The sequence below is a fragment of the Cricetulus griseus genome, chromosome 3 (genome assembly GCF_003668045.3).
Source record: "Cricetulus griseus strain 17A/GY chromosome 3, alternate assembly CriGri-PICRH-1.0, whole genome shotgun sequence".
NCBI lineage: Eukaryota > Metazoa > Chordata > Mammalia > Rodentia > Cricetidae > Cricetulus > Cricetulus griseus.
The window spans coordinates 210,217,956-210,230,464 of NC_048596.1; the positions used below are offsets into that span (position 1 = coordinate 210,217,956).

Sequence of the window (12,509 nt, forward strand, 5' to 3'; positions counted from 1 at the left end):
CAACCATGGGCCTTATCTTGCTCAGAGATAATTCATAAAATAATGCTGCTAGATCTTAGTGAATGGCTCAGAGGCTAATTTATGCTTTATGCCCATATCCCTACTATGGGAGTTGGGAAGAAAGTGAACTTAGAGTGACAGCCATTCCCCTGCTCCAAGAAGCAGCGTCCTATTAGTGAGAGTTAAGTTCTCCAAAGGTATCTTTGGTTGATTTTACCATTTGAAGACCAAATCATCTTGCGACAAGTTCCCATCTATTTTTAAATCTACTGTGGATTGTCAAACTGGAGTCTCTGGTGATGACTTCGGAAACATGACAGAGACAAAGGGACTGGTGTCACCTGGTGTCACGTGTATGCTGATGCCATGGGCAGCTAGAAGAGGTCTTGAATAATCTAACAATCGAGGTGGGGGGATCAGGAGGGAAAGGGGTGGAGGGGCCACTAACCTGGTCACCCATGATTGTTTTCTCACTCACTTTGGCAACTCCAGGAATATCAAGGGAACAGAAAGCACAAACTGCCCTGAACTGGATGAACAATTCCTCAGCCAGGCTCTGACTCCAAGTCCTGTGTTTGCCCAGAGATGCTCCTCTGACTGCAGCTTCTCACTCCATTTCTGCCTCCAGAGGCCCTCTGCAGATCTGACATCCGGTCTTGTACCTGCAGGAAGAAGACAGAGAAATGGACAAGACAAAATTGGGCCTATTTCCCTCCCCCTCCCCCCCATAAAAGCACCCCTCACCTTCAACTTTGTTTCTTCAACCCTGCCCTACTGTACACTTTTATAATTCAAGAGCGGATGCAAAGAACCTGTCTTACTGTCTATGCACTGGTTGAGCTTGGTGGCTCAGGGAAGAAGCTCCAGCTTGGCGCTGGCTCTGTCAGAGCCCTGGCCTGGAGCCCAGGTGCATGGTAAACACTTTGTCATCTTAGTGGGTTCTTGATCTTCGACTCTGCTGTGATTTAGAGGTAAAACCCCTGCCTCTGCCCACAGCCTAACACTCCAACTTGGTTCCTCTCTGCTCCACATACTAGGATCAGCAGGCTTATCTTGGAAAGACTCCTTGGAAAGATAAGTAAGTTTATCTTGGAAAGAGTCCAGCAGAGAATTCCGGCCCTACCCCAACACCCTGATACAGTATACACGAGGAGCCATAACTCCTGATCCAGGAATCATTTCTGCAGCAATCACCCTGGGTGGCAGAGCTGGCTGTCCAGATGGCTGGGATTGTATTTCAAGAACATGTCACTTTCTAAAGAGAACTCCAGCTTGTTGTAGAATTTCTGGTGCACCCCTGCAGCCACTGAGCCTTTGGAGATGAAGCTTCAAGGCTAGAGGCAACTCTGGAAGCCTGAGCATGATTACATTGTTGAATAAAACACAGAGACAACAACTTTAATTATTATGAAGATGCATCACTCTTATACAATATTCAACATTAGTTAAATCCAATTACAATCACCCAGCATCCAGCGATCTTCTTCAAAGCCATTTCCACAAGGTAACAAATGAGCCATCTTGCAAACTCATCAAAAGAAAGGAAAAGCCTTCTTGTGGTCAGCTGAGCCTCAAACCTGCTGTCAAGAAGGTAAACTGGATACTGGATGGAGGGCCCTGAGGGAGAGGAGGAGGTGAGCCAATGATTTTAGCTACATTTCTTTTTTAAAAATTACATTTCTTTATTACATTTGAGAGAGAGAGAGAGAGAGAGAGAGAGAGAGAGAGAGAGAGAGAGAGAGAGGAGAGAGAGTGCCACTGCAAGAGTAGAAGTCAGAGAATGACTTATGTGACTCAGTTTTCTCCTTGACAGTGTGAGTCTTAGAGACTGGACTTAGGTTATCAGGCATGACAGCAGTTTCCTTTACCATTTAGGCCATTTCACTGACCTCAAAAGTTGACAATATATGGTAAAGGTAACTAATAGCAAGCAGGATGCCAGGCTTACTATTTTCACAACTGTGAGTTAATCAGTGCAAGCTCTTGGTGTGCACAATGCTGCCATGCAGTCAATCCTGGGAGACTGCACACTATGGTTTCCCTTTAAAGAGGCTTTGAATAGTTAAAGTAGCAAAATCCTGGCTAGGAGGAGCATGACTCTACTCTAAGACTGCACCATCTGGGGTTGAGAGCAGTGCTTTGTGCTCTAGGCAGTCACCAGGGTGCTTCCTCCTAGAAGAGAGTTTAGAGTTTAGTTACATGGCCTCTAGTGCTGTGAAGGGGTTACTACAGGTTACCTAAAATAAACTTGGTTGCCTCTGCTCCTGAAATTACTAGATTCCTAGGATAATGTCTTAGGGATAATGAACTTGCTGGACACAAAGGAAGTAATCACATCTGAAGTTAGTGTGCTGAATTGATTTGCTGGTTCACCAGGAGGAGTCTTGTTTTTTAATAACACTTAAAACCAGAGTGATTGAACTCAAGAATAACTTCATGTTTAATTATATATGTGTGTGTGTATGTATGTATGTATGTATGTATGTATGTATATGAATTAATAATAGACAACTACCAAATGATAAATTTATCTTGTTCTAGACAGATTTTATAGGGCTGTTATTGTAATATGTAGTCTAGGCATAGTGGGAAAACAAAAAGTAAATTAGAGCCCCCACATCTTCCTCTTCTCTTTATAAATAGATATAAGTAAAATGAATGTAAGGAATGGCTTCATGCTTAGACATTTTCTTCTGGTGTTGTAAGTTTACTAGCAACTTCACACGTTTATTGAGAATCAGTGAATTTTCCTCAAGAATGACATCCACAAATAAATTATTCTCTACTCTCTCTTTAGAACACTTATCCTACAGAACACAATACCTGTACAACAATACAGTCTAACTTACATTCTAAATATATATATCAACAATAAACAATACAGCCTAAGTATCTTCTTCATGTCACAAATGTCAAACAAAATAGTGATATTTCATTATTTTATATTGAGTTACCACCCTGGATACCAACAGACTAGATAAACTAAGATGCCATCACTCTGACAAAATGCTACACCTCCAGCCATTATCCCATCCTGTCCTATCCTATCATCTGTTTGGGGAAGCAAATAGATCCTCACCAGAGGAGATTTTCCTGAATAGGAGACTCCGCCATAATCAGTATAATGAGAACATCCCTTGTACTTTACACGAAAGTGGCCTGTAGAAGTGCAAACCTGCCATCACCTGCCTGCCTCCTACTTCTCATTGTTCCTCTCTTACAGAGCACACTGCTCTGCTCCTGCCCAGAGGGAGCAGATACTGGTTCCATTTGGAGGTGTGACGGCTGCCCCACAATGCATGAATCACAACTAAAATCCAACTAGATCTCTAACTAAATTTGTCGAGATTTTGTCTTTTGACAAAAACAGTAAGAATCCCCGAGCTCCCGTTTGGTTGACGATAAGCTGCAAAGGAAATGAACTTGGGCTTCTACCTCTTGTTTTCAGTCATGTATTGATTGGGTGGGGATGTAAGTCCATAGTTCACATTTTTCGAAAAATTGCAAGAACAACATTCAAATCCAGGATAACAAGAAAGAAAGGATGAAAGTAAACTCAGAGGCTTAGGGAGACTTAGTCCATGCAGATGCCTACACTCTCCCTGGTTTTTCTTTTAATCAAGCAAAAACAACTCTCCCAACTTGGAGTCTGACCCCAGCTCTTTATTCCAGTAATGGGCAGTCCTTCCGAATCCTGTGATTTTTTTTTCCTTTTCTCTGAAAAACTTTGATCATTCACAATAACTACAAGACTTGTTTACTTCCCTGTGCCTGTTAAAACCATTGTCATCTTTTCGGAAATGGGCATTTTTGCTCTTCTGTACATCACACTGCTCTCTTGTGTTGGCATCCAATGACAGACTTAAAGTTTTGGGGCTGAAGGGCCTCTTCTTTCTTTGCATGCCTCCTGACTTCTCAGGTGTTCCATACCGAGTTAACAGCACCCAGATTTTAGGCTAATAGCACCCATTCCTTTGGCTCAAATCCTAGAGGGCAGAAATGATCTCTCTTTGACCAGAGACCTCCAGTAATTCCTTTCCCAGTTCCAGCTGAGGCCATCCGTATCTCAGAGTATTTGAGAAGATCTGTCTTGTCCTTAATTTTAAAAAATGTTTATGCATGTATGTCTCTATGTGGGTTTGTCCTTGTGTTCAGGTGCCCATGGAGGCCAGAAGAGGGCATTGGAGCTTTTGGAGCTGGATTTACAGGTGGTCGTGAGCTGCCTGATGTGGGTGTTGGGAACCAAAATCAGGTCCTCAGCAAGAACAAGTGCTCTCAACCACTGGGTATCTCTCCAGCCCCCTAGCCTGTTCTTACTCACCAATGTCAATAAATAACAGTTTGGATGCACAGATATGCTTATTTTCTGCTATAGTCTGTCTAATTAACTTTAATGACTATATTAACAGGATGACTAAAGAAATACTAAAATCAGACTGAGATGATGGTTCAGTGGGTAAAGTGCTTGCCAAGGATAAGGACCCAAGTTAAGATCGCTAGAACCCATATCGAGCCAGGTATAGTAGAATGCATTGGTAGTCTCAGTGCTCTGGCAGTAAGATGAAAGCTGGAGACAGGAGGATCCATGGAAGCTGGTGGACCAGCTAGCCTGGCATCCACGGTGGTGAACAATATAGAGATCCTTTGAACAAAGGAGAAAGTGAGAATACAGGAGATTGTCCTCCAACTCCCATGGTCATGCCATGATGAGTGTGTCCCCTGCTCACCAAGCCATGCCCCCCACACACACATTAGGAAGGGGACTACTAGGTCACATGAAACCCAGAAAATTTTGCTCACATATCCAGAAATGTTACCTCTCTGTTAGAATTTAGACTCTTGTGTCTTTCTAAGTCTATCTGAAAGGCAGACAAAATCAATTAGCAACCCTTTCACCCTCTGGCAAAAAAAAGGCATTTCTGCAAGAACGCCTTCCAGAAGCCATGGGTTGTTTGGCTCTTGGCTGTTTGACTGTGCAAAGGCTTAGACAGAACTCCCGGGCTTCCCCAGGGGATAGGAACTGGCTCCATTCTGTCTCTCCTCTACCTTTGTCGGCTTGCTCTACACCCCCGGGGTGAGGACCACTGCCTGTCCCTATTTGGGGTCAGCTGTCAGAAGACAGATCTGTTTAATATTTAGCTTTGAAGGAAATTGGCTGAATCAAAGATGAAAGGACTCAGCTCCAAGTGATGGGGAAAAACAAAAACAAGTCACAATTGCTTCAGGATTTCCATAGAAAAATAAAAATGATCAAAAAATGTAGGTGAGAGGGAAACAGACGAGGAGAGGGGAGGGAGATGAGAAGAGAAGGAGACGGGGATAAAAAGAAGAGAGCGTGAAAGGGGAGAGAGGAGGGAAGGGGATGGTGGAGAGAAAGGGAATGGGGAGGAGGGAAGGGGATGGTGGAGAGAAAGGGAAGGGGGAGAAGGGAAGGGGATGGGAGAGAGGAAGGAAGGAGGATGGTGATTGGCAAGAAAATGGAGACCCATCTGGATGCACGCACTGCCCAGAAGCACAGCTGTATTTGGTTCTCAGTGCAGATTCTACCCTTACTGATCCTGAGGTTGGTAGAATATACCTAGGAATCTTGTCCCGAACATAAATTCTGATTCAGTGGCTCTGGGGAAAACATGGAAATTCTGCATTCATGCCAAGACTGCAAGAGTGCTGATGTTGCTGACCTCCAGGAATGTTCTAGAGTGCATCGGCTTCCTGCAGAGCGAATAAATTCAGCAGATCTCAACTTGCATATGGCTATCTGCTTCAAAGCTATCCCTATAAAAGGGTGAAGGAAGAAATAACACTGCACACAGGAAACAACAAAATGAGCAAGAAGTGCTTTTTAAAATAGAACATTTTTTAAAAGAAGCTCAGAAATTCCATGGGGGAGAGGGAAACCTGAACAAATTTATCATGATTTTCGCTCAACCAACATTCCTGTGTTCAGGCTAGGTCCTTCTACTGTGATGCAAGTTGAAGTTGGTAGTGAATTGTGAAGCAATTGTCCAAGTGCCTGTTGTCACTCCCCATTGACCGGAGCGCGGTAGAATATCTTAAACTGCGTGGATATACAGTGTAATTGGTAGCACACATCTCAGGGGAAAATAGGCAGGGCCAGGTGGACCACAACAGTGTGCAGCTCTCAGAAGAAGAGCAACTAAGAAAGCTACATCTGTATCCTGACATGGACACAGAGGAAGGTGCCTTATCAGCCATTATTCACTGAAGCACAGTGAGTCTGACAGTCCTGTCCCCCTGGACTTAAATAAACTATACTATATGTCCTTCCTACCCATCTGTCTTAGCACAAATAGCTCATAGCTCCTAGAGAGCCATGAGGCTATCTTGATCAGTTCAGAAGACATCTCAATCATGAGGTCCCACTGGTTTTCTTTGCTATGTGTTATGGTCCATAGTAGACTCACAATCCTTAGAAAATGTAGGGTTTTTAGGATCCCTAGATTTCAATGTAGCCTAAACTCATCATTCAATTTATCAACTAGAAATTACATTGTTTAGATACTAAATGACATCCATGGATTATACCTGGCCCAGTGAAAACACATCTTCCTTTATGTGTCTTGCATTTTTGCCTTCTTGTACTTCTGAGTGATTGTGACTCATTGCCCCATCACAGTGCCAGCTCCTTGTGTTTAAATCCTTCAGCCATGACCTCCATAGTCTGCCTGGCACCAGCTCAGGGCCACACATGTGGCAGTTGCTAGACAGGTGCTGTTGCTATGACTTTGTGTGTAACAAAATCCCAATCTTCCAGAATCTTGTTTCACCTCCAGTACTTTCTTACAGGTGTAAAAGGCAGAATTGAAAGAAACATGCAAAAAAGGGCCTTGCACACATGACCCTGTGGATGTGCCAACAGCCCTGTATAGTCCCACTCCACAAGGTCCTAGGACTATTAAGTGGGACAACTAGAACCTCTATAATAGATGAGATTGGGTCAGCCTTCTTCCAAACACAATCTCCCCCCCCCCCCGCCGTGTGTGTGTGTGTGTGTGTGTGTGTGTGTGTGTGTGTGTTTGGAAACAAACCAGGAAGATGTGAATAGTCCTCTAGAGAGACCTATAGGAACTCAGACCTCCTGCATCCAGTCACTTGAGTAACATTAGTGGAAGATTTCCCAACCAGTCCTTGAGATGAGACTGTAACTCCAGCCAAACACTCAACTGCAACCTCCTACAAGACCTTGAAACCAAACCATCAAGTGTGGTGCTCCCATTCTTAATTCCAGCCCCACAGAATGTGTGGGGTAAGAAGTAATTAATTACTAAATATCAGAACAAATTTTCTGTAGCTGAAGATGCTGACTACTCTGAGATAAAATGTCATAGGGAGGACCTGTGTTCTAGGTGCTCATCCCCATTCCATTGCTATGTCCCCTCATCCTGCTCATTGTCTCCTCTCTCCATGATGCCCAAGGACAATTTGTCTTCCATAAACTTTAGAGCTTCTGCTAACATGTCAACAGTCTTGTAACTAACCATGTGTTGGAACAACAGAAAGAAATAAAATGTGTGTCAAATTCAACAGATTCATTTATTTTGAAATGTTTATTTGTTTATGTTCTAGGATGATTAGTGTGAAAGTGGGTTTAGCTCCAGGGATGTTATGTCCTGTGCTGCTGGTTTTAGGTGTGGATTTCTGAAATATAAGGCTCTTGTCTATTCAGTAGGCTTTCAATAGCCTTGGGTCTTGTACCACATAAGAGTGACTCATTCCATTGTGAAATAAACATCACCTTTACTATGTGATTCCATGTGACATAGGATTTCCAAACCCAATTAAATGCTTGATTAACAACAAACATTCTCCAGCATGAGCAACTTTATGATAATAAAAAGCAATTTAGATACCACTGTACCACATACTGTAATGAAATCTATTTTTTTTATAAAATTCAAACCTGTCTTTACATAATGACAAAGAAAGAAAAGAACAGAGAAAGTAGTGAGCTAAAGTTAAAGGACCCTTGCTCAGTTATGAGTGTCCAGATTAATTGAGGGTGGTGTTCTAGTCTTGGCATTGCACGCTGTCTGTATTTAGATAGAGGCTTGCTTAGAGTACATGAATCACTGACTACCTCAGCCTACAGACAATGAGCTGATGGTTCAACTGTTGCTGGTGTTGGAACATAGGAGAAAGAATTGCTGTCTGATTGTATATTACAAGATATTCACATTTGCATTGTTTAACAAGCTAAGTTCATCTACAGGGAAAATATACATGGTGGAAAATGGAAAGAGAACAAAGCAGTCTTTACTTCTTAAAGCAGTTTTCATATTCAGTTCATATTCTGAAGGCTTACTTTCCTTCATTGTGCATCAATGTACCTACCTGCGATTCTTACCCAGACATAATGCAACTAGATAAAAATCAATGTAAAAATCTGGGGTAGAAACAATCTCATACCTGAAACTCCAAAACTCCACAGTGACCACTTCCTGAAATAAAGCAGATTCAGTGTGGCAAAGATGGTATTCTGGGTCTAAAAATATAGTATGTCAGGTTTAAATCCACCTTTCATGAACAGTCTTGAGTAGCTATACTGACATCTCTTTTCCTAGATAGCTCATTGTGAGTCTTTGCCAGTTAAGGAGAGTAGACATAGACTTGAGGAGGGCAGCAGACCAATCTGATCTTCATTCTCAAGGCAACAGCAGCCCCTGGATCTAGGGCAGCTCTTCCAGAACTACCCTGTGCATCCTCATCCCCGATGCACTGACAAGGACTCCTCAGAGCATGAATGGTAGCCTGGGGCTCTTTTCCAAGTCTCCATAATTCCAGTGGATTCCCTCCACAGATTCACACTCTAGCTGCATGGGCATTTCTCTAAGCTTCTAAGCTTTAGCAATTCTATCCTCGTCTCTGTCATCTTTCAGGTCTAGAGCTGGCAACTGCCACAAAGTGCTCAACACCTTTCCATCACATTTTACTCTTCAAAAATACAGACACACAGGGACATTTATGTAAACTGCTCAGAGACTAGACCACTATTGCTGTTGTTGATGTACACACACATGCACATGCACGTACACACAGCCAAGATTTTTATGCCCAATCACAATTTTTGCATATAGTATGTTTTAATGACACAGGTGGACTTTAGCCTCCTCCCTCTTCTTCTTCTTCTTCTTCTTCTTCTTCTTCTTCTTCTTCTTCTTCTTCTTCTTCTTCTTCTTCTTCTTTTTCTTCTTCTTCTTCTTCTTCTAAGTACCACCTGGACTCACCCTGCTGGTTAGCCCCCAAGGTGGGGGTTAATGTGATCTCTTAGGTGTGGAAAGCTCACTAAGTGTGAGAGAACCCTGGCAAATCCTCTGATCTTCAACCAAGCTCCAAAAAAAAAAAAAAAAAAAAAAAAAAGAACACCAGAACAAAAGCACACCAGGTCCTGTGGGTGTGACCACTCTGGGTGACACGGAAGATTCCAATCCCTGAATTTGGATTAAGGTAGCCCAAGATCATTATTGTGTCCAGATTATTGGAAAAAGAAAATAACGAAAACAAAATCAACCTCTGTGGGAAAAGGGTGCCATTCTTATATTTTTCCAGGTCCGATGACCAAGATTAAATTAGAAGATGTTCCAGTAGAGAGAGAGAGAGAGAGAGAGAGAGAGAGAGAGAGAGAGAGAGAGAGAGAGAGAGAAACCATAAATGGAAACAGAAGAAGAAATCACCACACAGGAACTCCAGATGTTAGAATTATCAGACACATTAACAAAATGACCACACTTACTATGATCACTGGAGTAAAACAAAAGTAAGTTTCAACATTTTGAACTAAAACTAGAAAATACCGAAAGTGATAGAGACAAAACGACCCAAGTGGAAGTTCTAGAACTGAAAAGCACAGAACCCAGATTGAGTAACATCATCAGAACAGGATAGACACAGAGGTAGAGTGTTAATGAAGTCTAAGAACGTAGACTCAAAAGACCTCAGAGTGAGGAGGGAAATTATCCCAGACATGTGCGGGAAGAAAGAAAAAGTACAGAGGAATGAATGGGGTGTGAAAATAACTTAAAAATGATAGTCCTAGAGCTTGATAAATCTTTCAGTGCATTTGGAGTGATAATTCCCACTGCCTTTGGAGAAGAAGCAGTAGAAGGAGGAATAGGAAGAGAAAGAAAATTAGAGTACATTCAGCCCCTTTCTTGAGTTGTCTTCTATGGGAATAAGAGCTGGCTTCCCTTTCTGTCTTTCAGTGACTCCTTACCAGAATTTGGAATTAGGTTCTAGGAAAAAAATTTAGAAAATTCAGAGAAGGTTGAAGAATAAAAGTAGAATTCTTTTTTGTATCCTAGGGACAATCAAGAGCTAGAAGTGAATACTCCGAAGGTTCTGAGGAGCTGAGAACGGTGGTGCAGGAAGACATAGAGCAGGAAGACAGCACCAGCTCTGAGCCTGGCCAGCCTGGTCTACAAGTTCTAGGACACCCAAGGCTACTCTGAGTAACCTTGTCTCAAAAGGAAGGAGGAGAAGGAGGAACTTCATACTCACCATACATATTCTGGGTGCTGTCTTAACACTTTGTGGATTTTGACTTATGATTCTCATAATGTTCTAATGTAAGTACTATTTTCAGTTTGTCCTAGGAAAAACTGGGGAAGAAAAGGTTTATTGCCAGTGACCGAGTGAGAGTGAATGAAGACTAAACTTGGACACTCCTTGCTAAGAAAGAGCAAGGGGCTTTGCAGATTCGACCAAGCCTACCTCACCTTCCTCATTGAAAACATCCCTGACAATCTCTGTAACCTCTAGCTTCACCATCCTAACTAGGAGAGGGCTCTGCTCTAGAATGACATACCATGGGATAGGTTTTCTGTATCAAGATAATAGGTTTCTCTGCTGACACAGTAAGCCAGATCAAGCTGAGTTGAAAAATTAAAAGAATAGGTTTATTTGAACAAAGCAACTCCCAGGTGAGTTCTCCAGTCTCAGAGATCCCAAACTAAAGCAGGAGGTTACATAGCCTGTAGATGAGGGGTGATGATGTGTCTGCCACAAGCTGGATTTGTGCCCAAGTGTGATCAAAAACTGAATGCATTAGGCAGGGAGTTGGGCTTCTTTTGGGAGGAAGCTACTGCAGCCACCAAGAATGTAAAACTAGGTTTTTTGGAACCTTTTCTTTGTTGGATATTCTCTGAGATGGTGGGGTTTGGAGACAGAGAGAGATGAGGCTTCTCAGACCCTGCAGAAGTGAGCTGGAGGTTCCAACCAAACACCATGGATTATAACTCAGACTGGTTTTACTTCAGGGTAGTGAGTTGGTCATTGGCATTGGGTACTACATTATGCATCTGGAATGATCCCTGTGGCAGAGAAGACAGGTGAGTGTCTGGAATCACAAACTGATAAGAAGGAAAAAGACACCCGTCAGGGCGAAGGCTCAAGGACTCTGTGGGTGAAGGCAAAGGTTCTGAGGAGCTGAGAACGGTGATGCAGGAAGAAGACATAGAGCAGGAAGACAGCACCAGCTCTGAGCCTGGCCAGAGCAGACACATGGAAAAAGAGACAGGGCAGGTGCACAGAAGCTGCAGTATGAAGGCAAATGGTTTGCAACGTTTCTTTAAAATTTCCTCCTTCCCCTCCCTCTCTCTCATAAAGGACAACAGAAGAGAAGAAACACAAGCTCGACTCATGTGTCCTAGATTCCACAGCACCTCCAGCTTTGCTTCCTAGGGGCAGGACTATCAGCAACACCTCACCAAAAGGAAATGGACCCTGAACTAAGTATCTCTGCAGCCAGATTTTCCTGTGTGTTCTGGGAAAGAGGAACAAAATGAGACGATGAGAAAGTCGGTTTGCATTTCCCCAGTTGCTTCACCTTAGATGAGTGTTACAGACAAGTCCCGGTGTATACACTTTCTTGGGGCAACAGGGATGGGAGGGCTTATTAAACTGTGATTGGATCTGAAGTATGTGCCATTTCTATCATGAAGTCATCAGACAGTAAGTGAACAAAGAGGAAGATAACAGGCATCCGGAGTGTTTGCTCAAGCATAAAGAAGGGTCCCAAATATCCATAGTGATTGTCCCCCATTGGATTTGTGCCACATCTTATGTCAGTGAGTCACTTCTGCTTACTGAACCATGAACCACAAAGTGCCCCTAGTCACTGGAACAACCCTGTTTGACTGCCTGGAGGACTGTTTCTGGGGTGGAATTCGAGATGCTTCAGGCATCATCAATTAAAGAAGCAACACAAACCTGGACATGGGGTCTCTGAGGGCAGTGGGACTATAGGTGATATGGTTGCATATGTGTGTGTGTGTGTGTGTGTGTGTGTGTGTGTGTGTGTGTGTGTGTGTGATATCTGTGAATACACAAGTATACCCTCAAAGCCTTGGCTGAATTGAAAAGCCTTTAATACTACAGGAGGTGTTTGAACCCTGCTGTGTTCTAGCAGGATCCAGCTCTTCCCATGGTGTTCAAAGGCTTCAGACTCTGCCCTGGTGACTGGGGGCACCCCACTCTCCACTCCTTTCAGTGTC

The 12,509-nt window shown here is 43.0% G+C and overlaps 1 long non-coding RNA gene across 1 annotated transcript; it reads left to right on the top strand.

Moving 5' to 3' along the window:
* Window positions 1-992: 992 nt before the first annotated feature.
* Window positions 993-12,277, top strand: LOC107978324. The gene is made up of 3 exons (XR_003483330.2): window positions 993-1,634; window positions 10,320-10,583; window positions 11,623-12,277. It is a non-coding gene; the product is annotated as an uncharacterized LOC107978324 (long non-coding RNA).
* Window positions 12,278-12,509: the final 232 nt, after the last annotated feature.